The following is a 19,098-nucleotide window of genomic DNA, read 5'->3' as shown; positions in this document are numbered from 1 at the left end:
TTCAGTCTCTCATTTTTAGTCGTTTCTGTCAAGTTTGAATGAAGTGTGATTTTTCTCAGCAAGGTAAAACTGCGGTTTCTGTCAATGGAGTCTTTGAGGAGAGCATATTAATGGTATGTTTTGTACGTTAATAAATTATAATAATTGTCCGAATGCCTGTTGATTTTGTTGATTATATGTACATGTTTCAGCAGTGCACTGAAAAAGGGGCGAAAATTAGCGTGTCCACCCGGGTGTCACAATTCCATCACTGCCAATCAGAGCTGTAGCCGATAAATACCCGTGACTACTGCAGAGTCGTTTGTCCCAAAAATGAATGCCGATTGTAACCTTTCCACTAAAAACATAAGCCAGATGTTAGTGTGTGGGGGGGGGGGGTTTGGTCTCGTGGGAAAGGAGCTATAATCAGTTTATGGGAACTTAAGAGTTCCGGTATCTCCAGCTGCTGTTTGTAAAGTTACAAACGACTCATCAGTGCAAGTAAACACTCACATTAATCATGGTAGACGATCATTCAGAAAGTTTACAGTGGAGTAGCTGTTCATTTTCACCATGACACTGAGGCTTCTTGTCTGGATTAGTATGCAGAGCGCTCCATCCTCCTGAGAAACCCCGCTGCTATGAATGCTATATTGAGATGCGATGGCCAGCTCTCAGTTTTAATGGTGACTGATGGAGGGCGTAGATGCATTATTGCTCGCCGTTCATCAAGTTCACTTTGCACATTAGGAAGTTGAATGACTTTCCAGGAGATTCTATCAGTGTTAATTACAGGATGAGCGAGGACTTAAAGTGGGGGGGGGGATATTTTGAGTGAGTTAACCCGATGAGTTAGCGCGATCACATATGATATGATGCTAATCAGAGGTCTGAGGATTTAACATGCTCTTCCTGTGTCTGTGTATGGTCTGTGTCACATATTTTCCCCCTGCTTCCTCTTCTCTGTGCATCCCTGCCTTCAATCTCCTCACTGAATGTTTGTCACTTTCTTTCTCAGCCCCTCTCTCAGCATTCCATCTTCCCAATTTCTCTTTTCCAATTTCCGGTCGTCTCTCCGCTCCTGCCTTAGCTGCACTGCAGATTGCAGTAAACCCAGAAAATCCTCTTCATCACACAGTGCAAACACCATCTGTATTGGGTTTGCCCTCAGCCCCAATTAACGGCTAGATGTATTCCTGTAGCATCTGGGACGGCGTCGGACACCCCGACGTGTGAGCTGCACAATTTAAACACAAACATGGCATCACAGGGCAGAATGTCAAATACCTACACGGATACAAGCCTGAAGGGTTGCATATGCTGCTAAATGCTTGAGTTACGCGGCTTGTGAACAATGTGTGGATGTAGATGTAGTTATGTCTCATCACAGTAGTCTAAATTTGGTTATCAGGAAATGAGGAGAAAGATTTTTGTCTGACCTTTAGAAAAGTGATGTGTACCAATTAATCCCTATAGCCAGCATTACTTTCCAGAATTTGGTACCACACAATTATTCTTTTTCTCAAGACTATATAGTTTATGATGTCGGTCAAGTGTTGATTGAGTAGGCTTGTGGATTTAGCTTTCCATTATTTCTCCAGAGATGTTAATTGTTGGAGCAGCTGATAACATCAACCTGGCCAGCAGCAACCATGTTTGGTGATTTGCAGGTTTGAAGACATGTAGGCATCTATGAAAAATGTATTAAAATGGGATGAATTTGGCTGAGATGCTTATCCGACATCTGTAATACATATTACCTTTGTTTGAACTTCAGCGACCCATTTCTTGTTTTGCACAAAAGTTGTAGAGAGGAGGTCATGGTCGATGGTGGGCATTCAGGATGCAGGACTTAGGATGCCAAGCCTGGTCCTTAATGTCTGAGTCCTGCATGTGGCTATGTTACAGTGTTATTGTGCAGGTCTATAGGTGGCATGACAAGTAACGTGGCTTGGCTTTTCCTCTTTACTGTACACTGTAGTGGAAATACGCTGGTTACAACTAAGCTACGATGACAACAATGACATTTCCAACACACAACTTTGCACACACACCAGTTCAAGATATGACCTAAAGTTTACACTGAGCTCACAGTGCAAGAAATGTGAAATGAAATGTGACTAAACCACCCATCTGTGCTTTGTGTGTGGGCAGGTGCCTCTGAATGTAATTAGCCAAGTAGTAATGACTTGTGACTCTGCAGCAGCAACTGTGGTAGCAAGCGAGTGAATGACTCAGAGCTCAAAGGCATAAATAAAATGACATAGCTGCTTTGTTCCCTTGTCTAGAATTAAGAACATTAATAATTAAATTGAACAATAAATGAAGGTGGCCAAAGGGTGGGGGTTGGTGGGTAACGGAGAGGAGAGAACAGCAGGCTGCAGAAGGACAAAGAGGGCATTCAATAGCACACAAAAAAACAACACAGTGCTCAAAAAAATATGACTAAATAGAAACCTCAAAGCTACATCCAACAAAGGAACACACTAACAAGTTCACATTAAATATGCTGGGCTGAGGCTGCATGGAGATATTATTGGAGAGCTAGTCATTTGTGCCTTGGATGTAAAAGAGGTTTATAAAGTTCACTCTGGAACTAAGGGGGAAAATAAATACACACGGATGGCAAGTTAGACGTCTGCACTGAAAAACCCAGTGAGTTGGGTGGTAAGTCACGGTGAGGGTGATCTAGTGAGTCTAATGAAGGGGTACCGGATAAAAGCAAGCTCCCACGATCATGCGTTCAGAGACTGCGTGTCTGTCTTTGTGGTCGCAGACGCTGAAACAGACCCCGAGGAGCAGTGACCTTGGCATTGTTTACTCTAGCCGAGGCCTTCAAAGACACCGGGCGCCGCTAGTGCCAGCAACTTTACCTCAGTCTCCATGGAGACGGTGTACTCTTGACTGGGAGCTTTCCAGGCTCATTCATTACCAGATGAGGCAGTGGGTTCTACCTCGCCGCCTCGCTCTGTTTGCTTCCATTCCACTCATGGGTCCGCAGAAATACAAGAGAGAGAGAGAGAGGGGAGCGTAAAGAAGGTGAGACAAAAAAAGAATGAAAAAAATAGCCTAAATGAAACTGCAAGTCACAGAAGGATCGGAGGAAAGGACTGCAGAGAGAAAGGTTAACCGACAAGAGGGTGAAGATGAGGAATGACTAAAAGGGGAAGTTTCTTAAATGTCGTCCATCCACAGAGCTCCATGGCGGTAATGGTCTGTTTGGAGAGAAGGGGAGGACAGCAGAGGGATGGAGTGGGATGGTGAACTGAGGGTCACATTTTCAACAAGCTATAATTATCGTATTTGGATATTGGATGCCCAGCTCATACTAAAATCATTAAAACATATAATGACAGAAAGTGAATTTTGCTTTTGTGTTTGGAGCGCTCAGAGAATCCAGCTTATAACATCTGCTAATGACTTCTCATATCTTTCACAAAACAAACACAAACACACCAGAAACTGAAACTCTACAAAGAATACCGCACTGTCGAGATGTGCTGAGGAGTGAGAGGCCTTGAGAAACAGAAGGGAAGACGATGAAGGCGAGAGGCCGGACAGAGACTCGGCCGCCGACACAGACCAACAGCATTAAGTGAGTCAGACTAATGGAGCAGAAAATAGAAGAATCATGAGCCTCTTATCTCTCCACTAATCACAGCCAGAACAGCAAAACTAAAGATAACGGGGAGGAAAAGAGATGGACTGAAAGAAAAGGGAGAGCATAGAAGAGCTCGAGGGTTTGTATAATCTTCATCCTTTCCCAATCACAACCAGGACCCCTTCTTACTGTTATCAGCATTCCAAAGTACTTCCCATCATTAGCGAGCTAGCTCCTTTCGCTATGCTATCATTCTCCTGAGTGACTCTCAATCTGCAATCGAGTCAGACAGCTCTGTTTAGCATGTCCAGCCTTACAGGGCCAACATTCCTTCCCCCCCATGCCCACCAGTACTCTGGAATCCAGTTTGGTTTTGATCTATTTTTGGCCCCCTCCGCTGCCTCTCCTCTCATCAGTTCTTCTCATCTCATCGTCGCTCGGCGGCCTCTGCAGAATCCTAATGAGCAGAGGAAACTTGTAATTCTTTTCTCAGTGCCCCCAGCAAGCATGCCGCCATGCTCTCTTATCATACATCTACATCGAGACCGTCACTGAGCTTCAGCATATGTGGAACCATCGGGCACACCTACAGCGAGCTGGGGGTTTTTTTTGCACTTCATTTTGTGGAGCCGTTAACATCTTTAAAAAGGGCCGGCGCAGACTTGTGCTGGGGCGTGGGCATGAGCTTTGATATCGTGATCGTGTGGCTGTGATAACTGTGGGGCTGGATTGGAGGCAAATGCTTAGAAAATGACTTTAATCCTTAAAGCAAGGCTCTGATCTGGGGCAGCGAGGCAAAGCCCTCGCCAGCCTAGAAAGAGTGTAAAGCTTTGAGCAGAGAGTTTAGAGACTCATTATGGAGTTATTTCATGTGCTGATGTGCCGAGTAACATTATACTTACAATCAAAATGTAACGTAAATTATCTGTAACTAAATCTAATTGGAGGGGGTGGCTTCAAGCACCTAGGTTTCAGAAATACATTTCATTGAACATTTCTATGTTCCAAAAATATTCAAACAATATAAACTGTTAAACAATGGTATCCGGTAAAGTAAAGCTAACAGAATAAAAAAAAAAAACTGAGCATCAGCAGCACTAAACTGTAGTTGTAAAACCATCCTCCAGTGTACTAACATGACACGAGAGAAGCAGCAGGAATAACAAACACAAAAGGTTTATTTCTTGTCACAGCTTCGAGAGAGTGAGATTGGACATCTTGCCTGTGCTGTTTGCACTGCGTGATCACCATTACAGTCATAGCCATGGGGCCATTTCTCATAACTACACCATATTTACCTTCCTTCCACTGAACAGCTCCATATCGCTAAATTTACCAGCAGGGGCAACACTCAAAAGCGTTGACATTTAAAGTGGACAATGCATTAGGCGAGATTCATTCAAACGCTCTCATGTTTAATCTTTTCTTGAGGCAGACTTGTGGTTTTATTACAATGATGCTTCAATCTGTCAGAATTGTCACTATAGAGAAAGGATTGTATTGAGCTCCATCTGAATCCTACACCTTGAGTCACACTGAGTCAGTGACACCAGGGCTAGGGCTGAGCTTTCACTAATAGTGCGGATAGGAAGCCCGAATTTCGATGAACATACCAAAACAATGAGATTTCCAGATTCCTTAATCTGAGCAATATAAACATGGTTTTCAACAAAAATCTATTCATCATTTAACAAACAAAGAGTACTGAGGTTTGATACCAAGCCAACCAAATTTAAAATCTGTTTGTCACTTAACATGTGTGTAGTCCTTTTTGTGTGAGCGGAATATTATTCTGTTCTGACCAGGTCTAGAAATAGGAGTTTCCGAGGAGCAATGACTTGTAAGAGTTATGTGTCCTTCACTGTAATAGGTTAAAGAATGACAGACGAACAGCGCAGAAGATTTATGATCATAATTGTTAAACACCAACATGTATCCATTGCCCAAGAGAGTAACTTAACATTGACTTCTCCTGTAATGCCTGCTTTTGAAATTGATTCTCGATGCAATAATTTAACTATCTATAAAAATACTTTGATTTAGAATTTTCTTCAGAAACTCTAAACCACGTTGACAATGACACTGTGTGTGCAGCAGATGTACTAAACAGCAAGAACTCTAAGAGGCCGACAATCACTGAATCAATGACACACTTTGGCATCACGGTGTGGGGCATAAGCCTGAGAATAGTTCTCAGACACCCTGAGAAGCAGAGCAATATCTGAGAGCTAAGCCTAAAGTAAGTCAATTGTGTGTGTGGGGGGAGACAGACGCTGCACAGGCTCGCACATCACTCCCGACAAAGATCGATCGTATGTGAGGCGATAGACTTTATTCCTCCTCACAAACCGTTTCACCCGCCACGGAGAGCCGCCTATCCATGCGCCCTCTCAGGTCGGATATGCAAAGGGGGAAAACATTGATTGCATTACAAGCTGCAGAATTATAGGACATAAGGTTGAGGGTTTTGGCGATCCATCAGTGGATTTTGGAGCATCCAAAGTTTGTGTCAATTGCGGATTGTGGAACGAGAGCCAAGATGTTGTTTGGCGATCTAAAAAAGTTTTAAACTCTAATATAAGCAGCTTAGTGGGTTGGATCCAGATAGGCGCAGACATCAATCTCTGGGATATTCTTGCAATAGCAAGACATAATAGGAGGGAACATAGAGACAGGCACATACCCTCAACATGATACCCTGCAGTCTAAAGCTACTCTTTATTATAACAACAGAACAATTTTTTTTACTGTGATTAAGAATGCAGGGGTAGTTTAGGGATCAAAACATCCCTCAAGGCATTAGGACTTCTCTACAGCAGTTAACTCATGAACTGACGGGTACATTTACGGTCCGACAGCTATGAACGCATCACCTTTCAGTTTCAATTGGTAAAGGTAAAGAGAAATATCTCCAGGTATCTTGAACAGAAGTAGATATGACAAGATTATCATTCAACGTGGTAATGGTTGGCCAGGTTAATGGCTATACATGTACAACCCCCGTTTGTTAGCTTTCCAGTGGTGAGAAAGCCGAAACTGATATAAGTCAACTTTGAGGCCCCCTGTCTCCTGAATGTTTGGTTATTCTGTTAATCATGCCATTATCTATTGTAGATACTCATGTAGGTTAAGATGTAGGGAACATTTCACTCAAATCATAAGAGGTGAATCAGAAAGTGATGAATATTCGACTGAATTCCCCAGTTGTCAAACCAAACACTTCTCTTGCCAGAGGAGTCAGACCCAGAAGGTTAGGAGTAACTGACACGGGGAAGCATCTCGCTCTCCCTCTCAACTTCATTTTGAACTCTGGCTGAACTCTCCTTGTTTGGATGGGAAATACATACAAAGCCTCTTCGCTCGAGAGAGATGGAGTGCCACGAGTACTTGTAGACTGACAGCAGCTGGCGGTACCTGTCTCTTTGTTATGTCTCAGATAAGAAGCAACTTCTAAAATACAAATACGACTTGCCACAACATTTTAGAGGCTTCTTCCTGTAGTACGAGACTTTTTCATGGCTTGATGTTTAAGCAAGTCATTTTCCGCTTCATGAATGTCTCTCTGCAACATTAGTTCAGGTATAGTCTCGCAAAGCCAGGTCTAGGCCATCTCCACAGTGCTGTGTCAGCGCTTAAGCAAGGTCTGGCTCCACACATTATAATTCTGGTATAGGGAGTGAAAAAAAGCTCTGGCGTGTTTGTATTTCTTTAAACCAAATATAATCTTCTTAGGTGGCACAAAGCACAGGATGCAGCAAACAGTGCCCTTGCAAAATAGATGAGAATGCCATCTGAGATATGTGGCCAATGGAAGACTACATCAGGTGAGTCATAGTTTACCTAGAAAGCTTTTAATTGTCTATATATATATATATATATATATATATATATATATATATATATATATATAAATAAAGGTACATACATGCAATTTGACCTCTACATTTAACCCATCCTAAGCATTTAGGAGCAGTGAGCGGCTGTAAAGTGCCCCAGAAACAACTTGGGGTTCAGTGTCTTGCTAAAGGACCCTCTGACATGGCAACAGTAGGAGCCAGGGATCAAACTGCCAACCTTATAGTTAAAGGACCACGCACTACCCACTGAGCGACAGCCACCCCAAGCAGCATAAAATGATAGCAAATCAAGAAGACAAGAAAACAGCATCAGCAATAAAGTTCAAATGGCAATCATCTCAAATATATCCTAGATTACTGAGAACATTAAAAAAACGTGAACACATTTCCATCTTTTTCAGTCGGCCTGGTGCTTGTAAACAATGGACGAAAGAGAGAAGGTTAGGGGCTTCCTTTGGGTGACTCCTTACAAAAGAAACATTTGGTAGAGTGACTCTTCTGCTCCCTTTTCCCCTGCCCATTGATCAGGCATCTGCCTAGCTTCCTACTGATAAAGATTCAATGGGCCTTAATCAGGCACGGTGACGCATCGAACACTTTCTAATGACTACATCTCATCCTCAGTTGGAGGTCATGTGGTCCACAGATAAAGGCTCGTGTGGGCTCAATAATGCATCGATCCTAAACCAACACGCTTGCTTGTTGAGTCTGGGAGGCCATTCACATTGCATGCATCACGATATGCTGCCAGCACTTCAGATAATCGATGGCAGTTGAATAGGATTAACATTGCAGAGAAATGGCCGATTGCTTTCAAAATGTCATCTAATATGTTTTTACTCGCTGTTTAATGTTTTCATTACAGAATAAGATGAGAGTCGGTGATAGCAGTATTATCCCGATCCAGATCCTTAAGTGGCAAATACAGTTCTCCATCTGTGGACATGACTACTAAGACCCTGCCTTTGTTTGGCATGAAAAGGTTAGTCTTTGCAACTCAGGAGAAATATTTGTGTCCCCACTTTTCTGAGGAGAAAATCTGTAACTGCTTTACTTTAGTGTAAATGACAAATTTAGCTTCAGCTCGCTAATGGAGTTCTGATGTAATGATGCAATATACTCATTGCACACCTGAAATTTAATTGGCTGTTAGCCACCTGTTTTTACTGGTATGATAAGTGAACTTTAATTCTTGATTGCCTGGTAATAACTGAGCTATTAGTGAGAGTCACAGGTTGTTTTTTTACAAGTAAAGTTCACATTTGAGAATCATCCGAGCAGGGTCTGAAATTAAGTTGTTTCCTCACCAGCCAGTGTGGCAGGTCACTGAACATTTCAGCCATTCAAAGTTTTTGTTTGCCACTTCTGAAATCTATGTAGAACACTTTAGAATAGAAAACAGCGGTACCAGACAGCACAAATATGGAACGTATCGCGTAACCTTAATCCCTGACTATTTCTAACATAGGAATTGCTTTTTTTGATTTAAATATATATTTATATTATCTCCGATGCTGGCATTTGACCTAAAATTCTTACCTGCTACAGCCAACATTTACCCTGTATTTGTCAGGAGGCAGAACCCCCTGCTTCTGAAGAACCCTTCTTAGAACAAATCTTAGACAAAATAATTTTAAACGTTTTCAGCATATACAATTTAATAACAGCATAACAACAATTATACTGCATCCAATTTAGGCAATTCTGTGTTTCCAATTTACTACGACAAGCATGTTTCTATAGTAATGTAGTAAAGATAACACTCCCACTACTTTCAGGCAACACTGTTATTCTGATGGAAAAAACACTGCAGCTAACCTGACACTGCAGGAAACTCTGTGGGCACAAATGCATCAGCAGATTAAATATGACTTTCAAGTCATTCTTATTCCTAGGTAATAGGAGCAGAAAGGCAAAAAATGTGGTCTGTGACACGTGAAAAAACAAATGAGGTGGAGGATGAAAAGTATCCCCAGACAGACACTGTGTACGTGAGAAAAAACCACCCTCGGCAGTATTTTTTTTTGGCCTTGTTGTAAAAGGGCAGGTCCTCTCTCTCTCTCTCTACTCTCACATAAACACATACAGAGATCACTTATTGCTCTGTGTATTGTGTGTACCCGTCTGTTTACGCACATTAACATAAGTAATACTTCCTCTCCTTCAGCATGATGCCAGGGTTGTGATGACACACACATCTGCTCTGCACCCCTCCTGCTCTCTGCCCACTCCGCCCACAGTGCCAGTCCTCTTCATATGTCAGCCTCACACTGGCACTGGCCTCGCTATCCACCGGTGGCTTTATCCAATTTGTCAGGGTTGGCATACGCATGGCTCAAGATGCCTCCGTCTCTCTCCTCCGTCACATGTCCCGTCCCCATGCCGCGGCTCTGAGGCGGCCCCGTCTGTGCCAGTGGGCATTACAGTACCTGATCACGGGGCCCACCTGCCCCCACTGTGACATCCAGGCTTGCCCAATCTGCCTCTCCAACCCAGCAGCACCAGCTGGCTGGACAGCCTGCATGCTGATAGATGGACCATTGTGGGGTGAACGATAACTCATACTCACAACCGCCAGGCCCGACTAACGGACTTGAACAAACGGCATTATGTCTGTGTATGCCGATTGTTGATGTGATAATTAGAAGGGAAGTCAACAAGGAATAGATAAGAAATAAAAGCGGCTTTGATTCTGTGCCTTAGCCAATTTATGTTTTTTGTCAATATTTTGTATCTTACAAACAAAAGGACATATTGCATTATGGGTACACTCGCAGGATCTCAAAGCAGAAAATGTCCCAGACTTAATTTAGATTTATCATGTGAAAACTTTGAAGCAGGCCTTACCTAGACAGCTGCTAGACAAGATAATGAAACGGTGAAGGCACTCTCTTCTTAGTCATGCCACATCTCGTTTCAAACATACTTTTCAGCAAAAGTAAGTAAAGCAATCACTAACTTTCTCCAGGCAGAAAAATCTACAAAAATCTGGCCTAAAGTATGAACAAGAAAGTGCTACAAGACGACTGCAATCACAAAAGCTCTCTTGTAGTAATGACAGGGCTTAAAGCCAAAGCCGCTCTAAAGACAACCCGTCTAGTGCCTATATTAAAGAAAACGCATCAGAAAACGGAAACTGTTATTGGTATACCTCAATAGTGAACGTACTGTATTTAGACTCAACACCATCAACAAGATTTCAGGGCTTCATTCCAAGCAGCATGTCAAGTACAAATTGTGGGAGGTGGAGGGGAGTGTTTACGACTTGAACAGCTACGTTAGTGTCTGCTGTACCTCTACACTCCCACTGATCCGTGTCTTTAAACATTGATCGTCATTGGTTTAGCCGAAGAACAGGTTTAGCCTGTGCCCTTATCCAAGAGCGATGTAGCAATTTCAAGGCAATGTCTCCGAAATATTTTGAAAACACCCTAGCAGCTCCCTTGACTGGTCCTTGTGAGCTGGTGGAAGCCGTTTGACACATGAGTGAAGGCTATAGAGAATCACTGATCCGAAGGCCCACTCTGTTTGTTGGCTCCTAAACGGTTGCATTGGGATGTGCGCGAGGAGAAATCCGACCCAGGACCAGTACATATGTCTGAAAATGCTCCGAGGCGAGGCAATGCTCTCTGCAGAGCTATGCAGTAATTCTATTCGGCTTTACCTACACCCAAAATACCCGAATCATCTTGGGTTGCACACACCATGCACCCCCCGGCTAAGATCTAAAAATAACACACTGTTGTAGAAGTAGAAGATCAACATACTTTCCATGAAAATTAATAAACAGTTTCATTATTTCATTTACGGTACAGTGATGTACTGTGGCGTAAATGGAACGTTTACATTTCATGCTTAGTAATGTTTCTTTTGATGTCCCACTGAGATAATGGAATTATTAAGCCAAACATAATACCTCAAATACTAGTTTGGGAACACTCTACTGTGAGACCTGCAGAGAAATAAAGTGTAAGGATGACGTCAAGAGTTACAGCGTCTGCACAGAGTGCTGCAGCTCTTTCTAGCGATCAAACACCACGGCATCGGCCTCGCAGAGAACTGAACAGAGGACAGAAATAGGCAAAAAACTCACAACATTTCAATCTACCACTTCCCGAAATGTGAGACGAACAGAGATAATGTCATGTCATGTCAGCATTGCTACTGCCACAGCCGATCGTCTCACTGCACCTCATTGTGAATAATTGCCGACAAAATCATAGGAAGCCCTAAAGAGGCCCCCCTCCTCCCCGGTCCCCGTCACATCAAATCATTCAAAAACCACTGGGGGGCTCCGAGCCTGACGAGCACACACTTTCCTCATCTCCTATCTCGGGCTATTAGGAGGCATTCTCTGGGGCAACAGAGCAGACCTATCGGCTTCCACTGAGAAGATTTCTAGACCGGAGTCCCATCCGATGTAATTGCAGTACAGATGTGCATAGATACAGATGCTCTTATTTCTCATTATATTTTCTTTATATTCACTGGATCACCGGCAACGATACGGTTACGAATGATTTTCTGGAGGAACAAGTTTGTTCTAATATGAGCTGGGCCCTGTGGCAAAACATATGAAATGAAGCCCATCTGGAGACTAATGGGGGTCTTAGTGGATGCAGTATAAAAACAATGGTGCCCACCACCCAGCATCACCCACTAATGAAGCTTTCCATCAAATAAATGAGTTTTAATCATTGTTAACAGTAGTCTATCCACATGGTGCACAATCCATTACCTTCATGGAGCTACAGAATATAGTGGATCTCTCTGAAATGTCTTTCTGTTGGAAAAGTACAATTTGTTGTACTGCTGTGCTGCTGTGCTAAAGCACTTTGTCCACTCTCTCTCTCTCGCCCTCTACTTCCACAGTTTTGCATGAAACAGCTCAGCATTTGCACTTCATGGCATGTGAATATGTGCAATGTCACCGATTACCAAGCACACTCGCCATCTGCCGCCGTGCGTGAGAGTGCTGTTAGCATAAGTTTTCAGGAAAAGCAGGCTGAAGGACAGAGGGCAACAGGAATCTACATACCCGAGAGCCACTCAAACTCATTAATGCAAACTGTGACCAGCCCAAAACACCAAATATGCACTACAGACCTGACCTACCCAAATGCTATGAAGGGCATCAAATTGTCTATTCAGGTAGAGCATATATACTGTATATGTGTGTGTGTGTGTGTGGTGGTAGAGGTGCAAGTTCATTAGTGTTAGAATTGAAGCGTCAAACAAAGCCACTGCTAGTGTTTCAAGGCCTGTTGATAGCTGATGACTGTCTGGAAAACACATCCCCCCTCTGCTCAATAAGTTATGACAAGGCCACAGAGAGGTGTGTGTGTGTGTGTGTGTGTGTGTGTGTGTGTGTGTGTGTGTGTGAGAGTGTGTGAGTGGGGCAGCACTGTGAATACACACCCAGGATATAGTAAACGCACACAAAAGAGGCAGCCCATGACGTATTAACATTATGCTACGTGGTAATCAATCTAATTCACAAGGTTCTCACACTGACAACGTGTGTATGTAAATGAATGACCTCTAAGCATATGGTTACAGACTAACATCACTCATCATTAACATGCTTTATAGGCAAGTAACTACTGCCTTCAACCACATGTTCAGGTTTCAGCCTTATTAATTATACCGACATGGGTCGTTCCCTTTCAAATACGACCTTATGTGGGTGGCAAATGCTTCTAAATTTGGGATTCATTAGGAAAGTCACTGCAGTCGACGCCAGCAGAGGAGCTGAAATGAAGTTTGCCAAAGGCAATTGTGGCATTCGCAATTTTTGTTGCACTTTTCAAGACTGCTTTGATGAGTAACCATCTGTTGGGGTAACTTAGTCCAATAAATGTTCATAAAACGTGATGTCCATCAACAGGAAACCTGAAGAGGACTATCATTTTGCCTCACACAAGTCATTAAGTCTCTCAATGCCATTGACAGAGAGGGACTCAAAATCCATCTCCATCTACAAAAAAACACTAATGAGATTTGGTGCCTTTTTCACAGCTTGAGATAATACATTGCAGCCTTTTATGACTGCATTAGCCCGGTTATGTCTTGCCTGTCTTTTTTGTTTCTTTGTTTTTCAGTCACCAGCTGGCATTCTACACCAAATGCCTCTCTGAGTGGCAGCCGCTTTACACCTATCCCTCTTCATCAAATCAATGAGAGGGGAGTGTAAAAGGGTATGAAGCTAATGGCAGGTTTCAAAATGTCAGGTTTCCCAGACATGGTCTAAGCAGCCAAAAGACAGCCGGAAATGCAATTCTTGGCAAAACCTGTAATGAAGACATTATACACTTCAATGGCTCTGCTGGGATTTTGACAGGACAACAACTTAACCATGAAAAGAAGACAATGGTGGGAATGATAGTTTTGCCCTGGGGATTTGATGCAGCAAAGGCAGTGATCAAATGTTCAGCGCTTTGGCATCTGAAGATGTGTTCAGAAATTTAAGCAAACTTCTCTCTAAAAAAAACAAAAACATGTAAATGAAAGGCAAAGCATGAATCCCCAAAATGTTGCCCCGTGTTTTCATGCATCAAATATTTGAGGTAGTCATATAATATTATATTTCCAGGGCTATTGGTATGTATTCATAAACCTGAGTGCAGTATAATGTAAAATCACTCAAATGGTACTCTTAAGAGAGGTGACATTTGAAGCTAGACCGGAAAAATCCACACTAAAGACTGCTTTTTGCATACATTATCCTAATTGAAGAGGGTCGAACATTATGTGAGAGCCTGTTGACATTTTCCAATAGCTGAGATATATAAGTGTCTTTCCAAACTATGCAAATCCTGTCTTTATTTCATATATTTAAGTTAGGAAATAACGTCGAGTCTAAAACAGTTGTGCCTTTGAGAGTCTGCATTTTTATTTATTTTATATTAACTTGGAAATTAAATGTTAAAAGCAGTTTAGCAGATAGATAGTGGCACCAGGATGACATACTGTAGGTGTTTAAGAAACTAGTTGTGGAACAAAATTGATCGCTATGTGTTACATGTACAGTAGCAGTTAGTAGGAGCTGTATATGTGACTGTGTTAGTGGGAATTAGGAGTTCACATCACATGTGTCGGTGTACGCACGTGTGAATGCAGCAGCACACTGCAGGAATACAAATGTCAAAGCTCTTCTAGATGTCAACAAAGCATTTATATTGTGAGTAATTTTACTCTAATATACTGACAATTGAATGTTAACGCTGTACGCAGAATGATGGGGGCTCCACTTAGCAGAGACGATCTGAACGCACGCGTACAAATTGCAATCACAGAGCGAAGCAATTCCACTGAAATGCCATTTTTATCGGAGGAGTAAATACCAAGGAAGCCGATGCTTGGAACAGGCAGTGTGTGTGTTTCTGTTCTACGGCAAGTAAAGCAGAGGGTCACTGGACATTTCTGGAGCAGTTTTCCAACTGTCTGGTACTGCAGGAGAGGAGGCACATATTTGCTGCTCCTCTCCTCTTGTAAGATGCCAATGGCTTCTGACACAGCCGGTGGAGAATAATATAGCCTCTCACTTTCACTTTCAAAGCGCTGTATTGATGATGTATTGACCTGGAGACCGCCGGTGGGGCCAGTATGAGAGAGGTGTGGGCTGTCCTACCTTAAGGAGCTTGTGGAATAGAGGTTAAACCAAACTATAACACCCAATACGTCATGCTCGTCGCTAGATGCTCGTCTAGAGAACTGCATGGCACCTTTTTCAATCCAGTTCAAGTCCTGGCTAATAGTATTAAAAGCATGAGTAGTCTTGTCATGTCTCCTTTGTTCTTCTCGTCACCTCTAATGGAGCTACTTTTTAAGCAAATAGCCTCCCGATATTCTTAATCCTTTTTAATATCTAGTGTCAATGACCAAGGAGGCTTTTCGTGAACAGAATTACAGAGCAACACACAACCGTAGTGTCAGTAGCATTTTAACATGCAGAGCTTGTCTGCTCATTAATGATGTATAGAGACAGCAAAGCCTCCATGCTAAATGGTAGAATAGGCCTAACTCATTCTTGATCTCCTGGATAACCCCTCTCCTCGAAGATTAATGTATTTCTGCACTTTTAATTATCACATGGATAAAATCTGTCTTTAACTCAAATGATTACCCAGACGTCGTGGAAAACTTTTTGACGAGGTTCAGATAGAAATGCATGCCATTTATGCTGAGGCAGTAATATAGTGGCAGTCAATAAGCCTGTGAATGCTTGACCAGCCACGCTTAGCTCAAATACTCTCACTCTCAACTACACGAATGGATGAGTTATTAAATGCAATAGAACTGACCTTCTCTCATAACCTTTGGATGCTGAATAAATAAACATTATCAGCCCTCAAGAGAGGTGATAAGAATACAATCAGCTGCATAAAAATATTTAATGCTTTATCCAAAAAACGTACACCGACAGTATCAGCATATTTTCACACTTAGACCCAAAGCAAGCTTTGGAGTAGTCAGCGACATTCTGCAAAGTATGGAAAAGCAGTAGTGCTAAGTAAACAAAGTTGCTAAACCCGAGAGAAGTATATCAAGTAGGACAATTTACACTGCCCGCTTCCACTCGTCACCGCTTTTCTGGGAAAATAATTCAAAAGAGCAGCTGACTGGTAGGTTTTAAGACTTCTGAAAGCTGTCTAATGCATTAGGTGTATGGTAAATCAAGCACTGAGACATAGTCTAAAGAATAAAAATAAAAGTAGTACTATTATAATTAACAAAACATGTAGCCACAATGTCCTTGGTTTGAATCAAGCAAGGTACCTATGTTTCATGTCCAATAGGCAGGTTGGTGAGCCACGAAACCTTGAGGGATTATTCCCAACCAGCAGCACTCTTTCCATTATAATTATCATTCTTGTACATGTTTCTATACACAATGAATGCTATCTTCATTAGCCTGTAGTGATATTACAGCACGATAAACTCAAATGGAATTGAAAAGAATGAGAACATGACATTTGATTTGTATTTTCATGTATACCGAGCATGCGCTTTAAAGCAGTGACTAAACAGCTGGATCACGTCAAGACAACTGAGCCATCTACATGACAACAGAGTACATTTAGACTGCTGATAAATACTGTGAGAAGACGAAAAAAGCTCTGGAAAACTTCTAAGTGCAGCTGGTCAAACGGCTGAGAACTGCAGTTTTAGATTTGTCAAAGTGCGTCCGTCTAAATCTGACACCGCGTGGTAACATTCAGTGTAAAATAAAGTAAGTGTTGGTTCATTGTAGCCACAGTCCTATACCTACATGGCAAGTATTCTGGGGAGGTCACCATCTCCTACACTTATACAACACAACTGTATAAAATATGAGGAAATAACCAACAGCACAGAAGTTTGCTCTGTGTTGTTTGTGACATATTTAATCAGAGTGGATCTAGCGTGTGTAATTGTGGTTTGACTACGAGAGTCACACACAAGCTGGAGACTGCAGACAGAAGACTTTTTCCACAATCAGCTGTTTGGAACATTTCATTCTAAATCTGCAATTTGAATAAAAAGCTTCTTGTCCACTACAACCATTACTGAAAACTTGAAACTCAAAATGAAGTATGGCAGCACTAGAATGGGCTCCTCATTCATTCTTTCAAATTCCAGAGAGGTGCTGGACGTGACATTCTCTCCCATACACAAAGAGAAAATGAAAACGGCATAAGTTTCGAGCCAGTTTTATGGCTGCTCGGCATTTCTCTATAAAAGCAGCCCCAATAGTGCCACAGCAAAGCTAAATGTAGTCCATTAAATTCCAGGGCCAAGCTCATGAACTACCACATGAGGATAGTAGTGCGCTCAGAGGACAGACAAGGTGTAAAATGTTTGACAGAGAAAGCGATGTGGAGGCTGGATACTGTGTGTGTGTTTTAGAAACACCTGAGAGCATATACCTCTCCATGGACCACCAGAGAAAGATAATACATGAAGCACTGTCATTTATTCCTAATGTTTGCACTCGCTGGGACAAATCTAACATGCAAATGAAACCCCCCAGGCAATAGAAATGCAATTAAGGTAAGCTAGCCTGCTAGCAAGGTTAGTGCCACTGGTGAAGTGCCAGGTAGCACCCCCGGCACAGCTTTCCCTCAGGACTCCCACTCTGCCGGCTGTGCAAGGAACCAGCGACCCTTAGCACACGCCTCCCTTCCCAACACGGCCACTGGTAATAAATTACCTAATCCCCCTATCCCCAGCTGTTTCTATTATACACCCCAGGCTTGTAAAGAACAGCTAGGAGGAGAGAAAGGGGGTTGAAACAGACAGTGAGTGGTGGGCGTGAAGCGAAGAAAAAAAAAAGAAAAAAAGACTTATTGACAATGACAGTGGGAAGATATATAGGCCAAACAAAGGCAGGAATCAGCAACCATTACCTTCAGTATCAATAGGACGTGTGTGTGTGTGTGTGTGTATCATTTTTGATGTTGGAAAAAAAAGGGGCACTTACTGGAGCACTGCATTTCTCTCCAGAGAGATCTATAGACAAGTGTCAGCTTCATTAATGTGCATCACCTCAGAAACATTTTAAGAATGGACCAGCTACAACGTGTTTTTTTCTGCAGTCTCTGTGGTGTGAATGTGGTATTTATGTGAGTTTCATGAATCTTCCCGAGAGATGAACATGATTCCACCACTGAAGATGCACATCTCAGGCATCTATTTCAGCTGAGCAGAGAAGCAGCTACAAGGGACAATGACATCAGTGCTCAAACCCTCCCAGAGGAATGCTTGTCGTCACTCACACTGGCACACACACTGCTATGGAAACAGCATGGGAGTGAGCGTGCGTCGGGGTTAAAGGGATACCGCAAGGCACACACACACACATACAAGCAGAAAGAAATAACTGAAAAACAAAGCGACAGGGGCAATCCATTGAAAACAATGCTGACACATGACCAAACTCTTCCTGACTTGCTGTGTAAGGCTAGTCAGGGGAAAAAAAACACTACAGAGGTCAAATGACGACTAAATGACTCTCTGTCATGTGACGGGAGAGATAGCGAACACATATTTCCTCGTGAATGTGGGAGAGGAAATAGAGCAGACCTTTGACTGAGCTTGATCTCGGAAGTATCTGACAGATATGTGGTTTCAAAGCAGAGTGCTGCCAAAGCCAAGATGGAACATATCCTATCAGACAGCTCACTGTCCCAGTTGACTGCTATGGAAACAGCGAGCGTGTGAGAGCATGTATGTGTGCCAGAAGCTGAAAGGACATGACAGTATGGGCACACACAACCACACGGGCTAATGCAGCCACCCGTGCTTATGCATGTACACAAACACACACAAAAAACCACACGTCTGTTACCTATTTACACGTCAAACGCAGTTTGACGTGTAAATAGGTTGGAAAAAGTTGGAAGAGGGCAAACAGAGCAGCTGCAACACATACACACACACACACACACACACACACACACACACACAGCATTCTACGGACTGGGCAGCCATTCAAACAGCGCTCAGTAACAGTAACCCACGGCAACCCTAAAACCAGCCCCCTTTTCCCTTCCTTCTCAAGAGACACAGATCCATTTGCCAGTTAAAGGAGAACCGAATGAACCAGCAGATAGAGTGCCCGAGAGTGAAAAGAGGTTGTAACTTTACCCACTCTGCCCTTACTGAAGAGCAGCACTACAC

At 42.7% G+C, this 19,098-nt stretch overlaps 1 protein-coding gene across 6 annotated transcripts in view; it reads right to left on the bottom strand.

Annotated features, from left to right (window-relative positions):
* The window catches only part of kazna (kazrin, periplakin interacting protein a), a 175,285-nt gene that overhangs the window by 91,490 nt on the left and 64,697 nt on the right, over window positions 1-19,098 (bottom strand). The window lies entirely within an intron of this gene.

This window comes from Anarrhichthys ocellatus, unplaced genomic scaffold (assembly GCF_004355925.1).
Source record: "Anarrhichthys ocellatus isolate YVR2014 unplaced genomic scaffold, GSC_Weel_1.0 scaffold5, whole genome shotgun sequence".
In the NCBI taxonomy this organism is placed as follows: domain Eukaryota; kingdom Metazoa; phylum Chordata; class Actinopteri; order Perciformes; family Anarhichadidae; genus Anarrhichthys; species Anarrhichthys ocellatus.
This window is presented reverse-complemented; position numbering and strand designations above follow the sequence as displayed.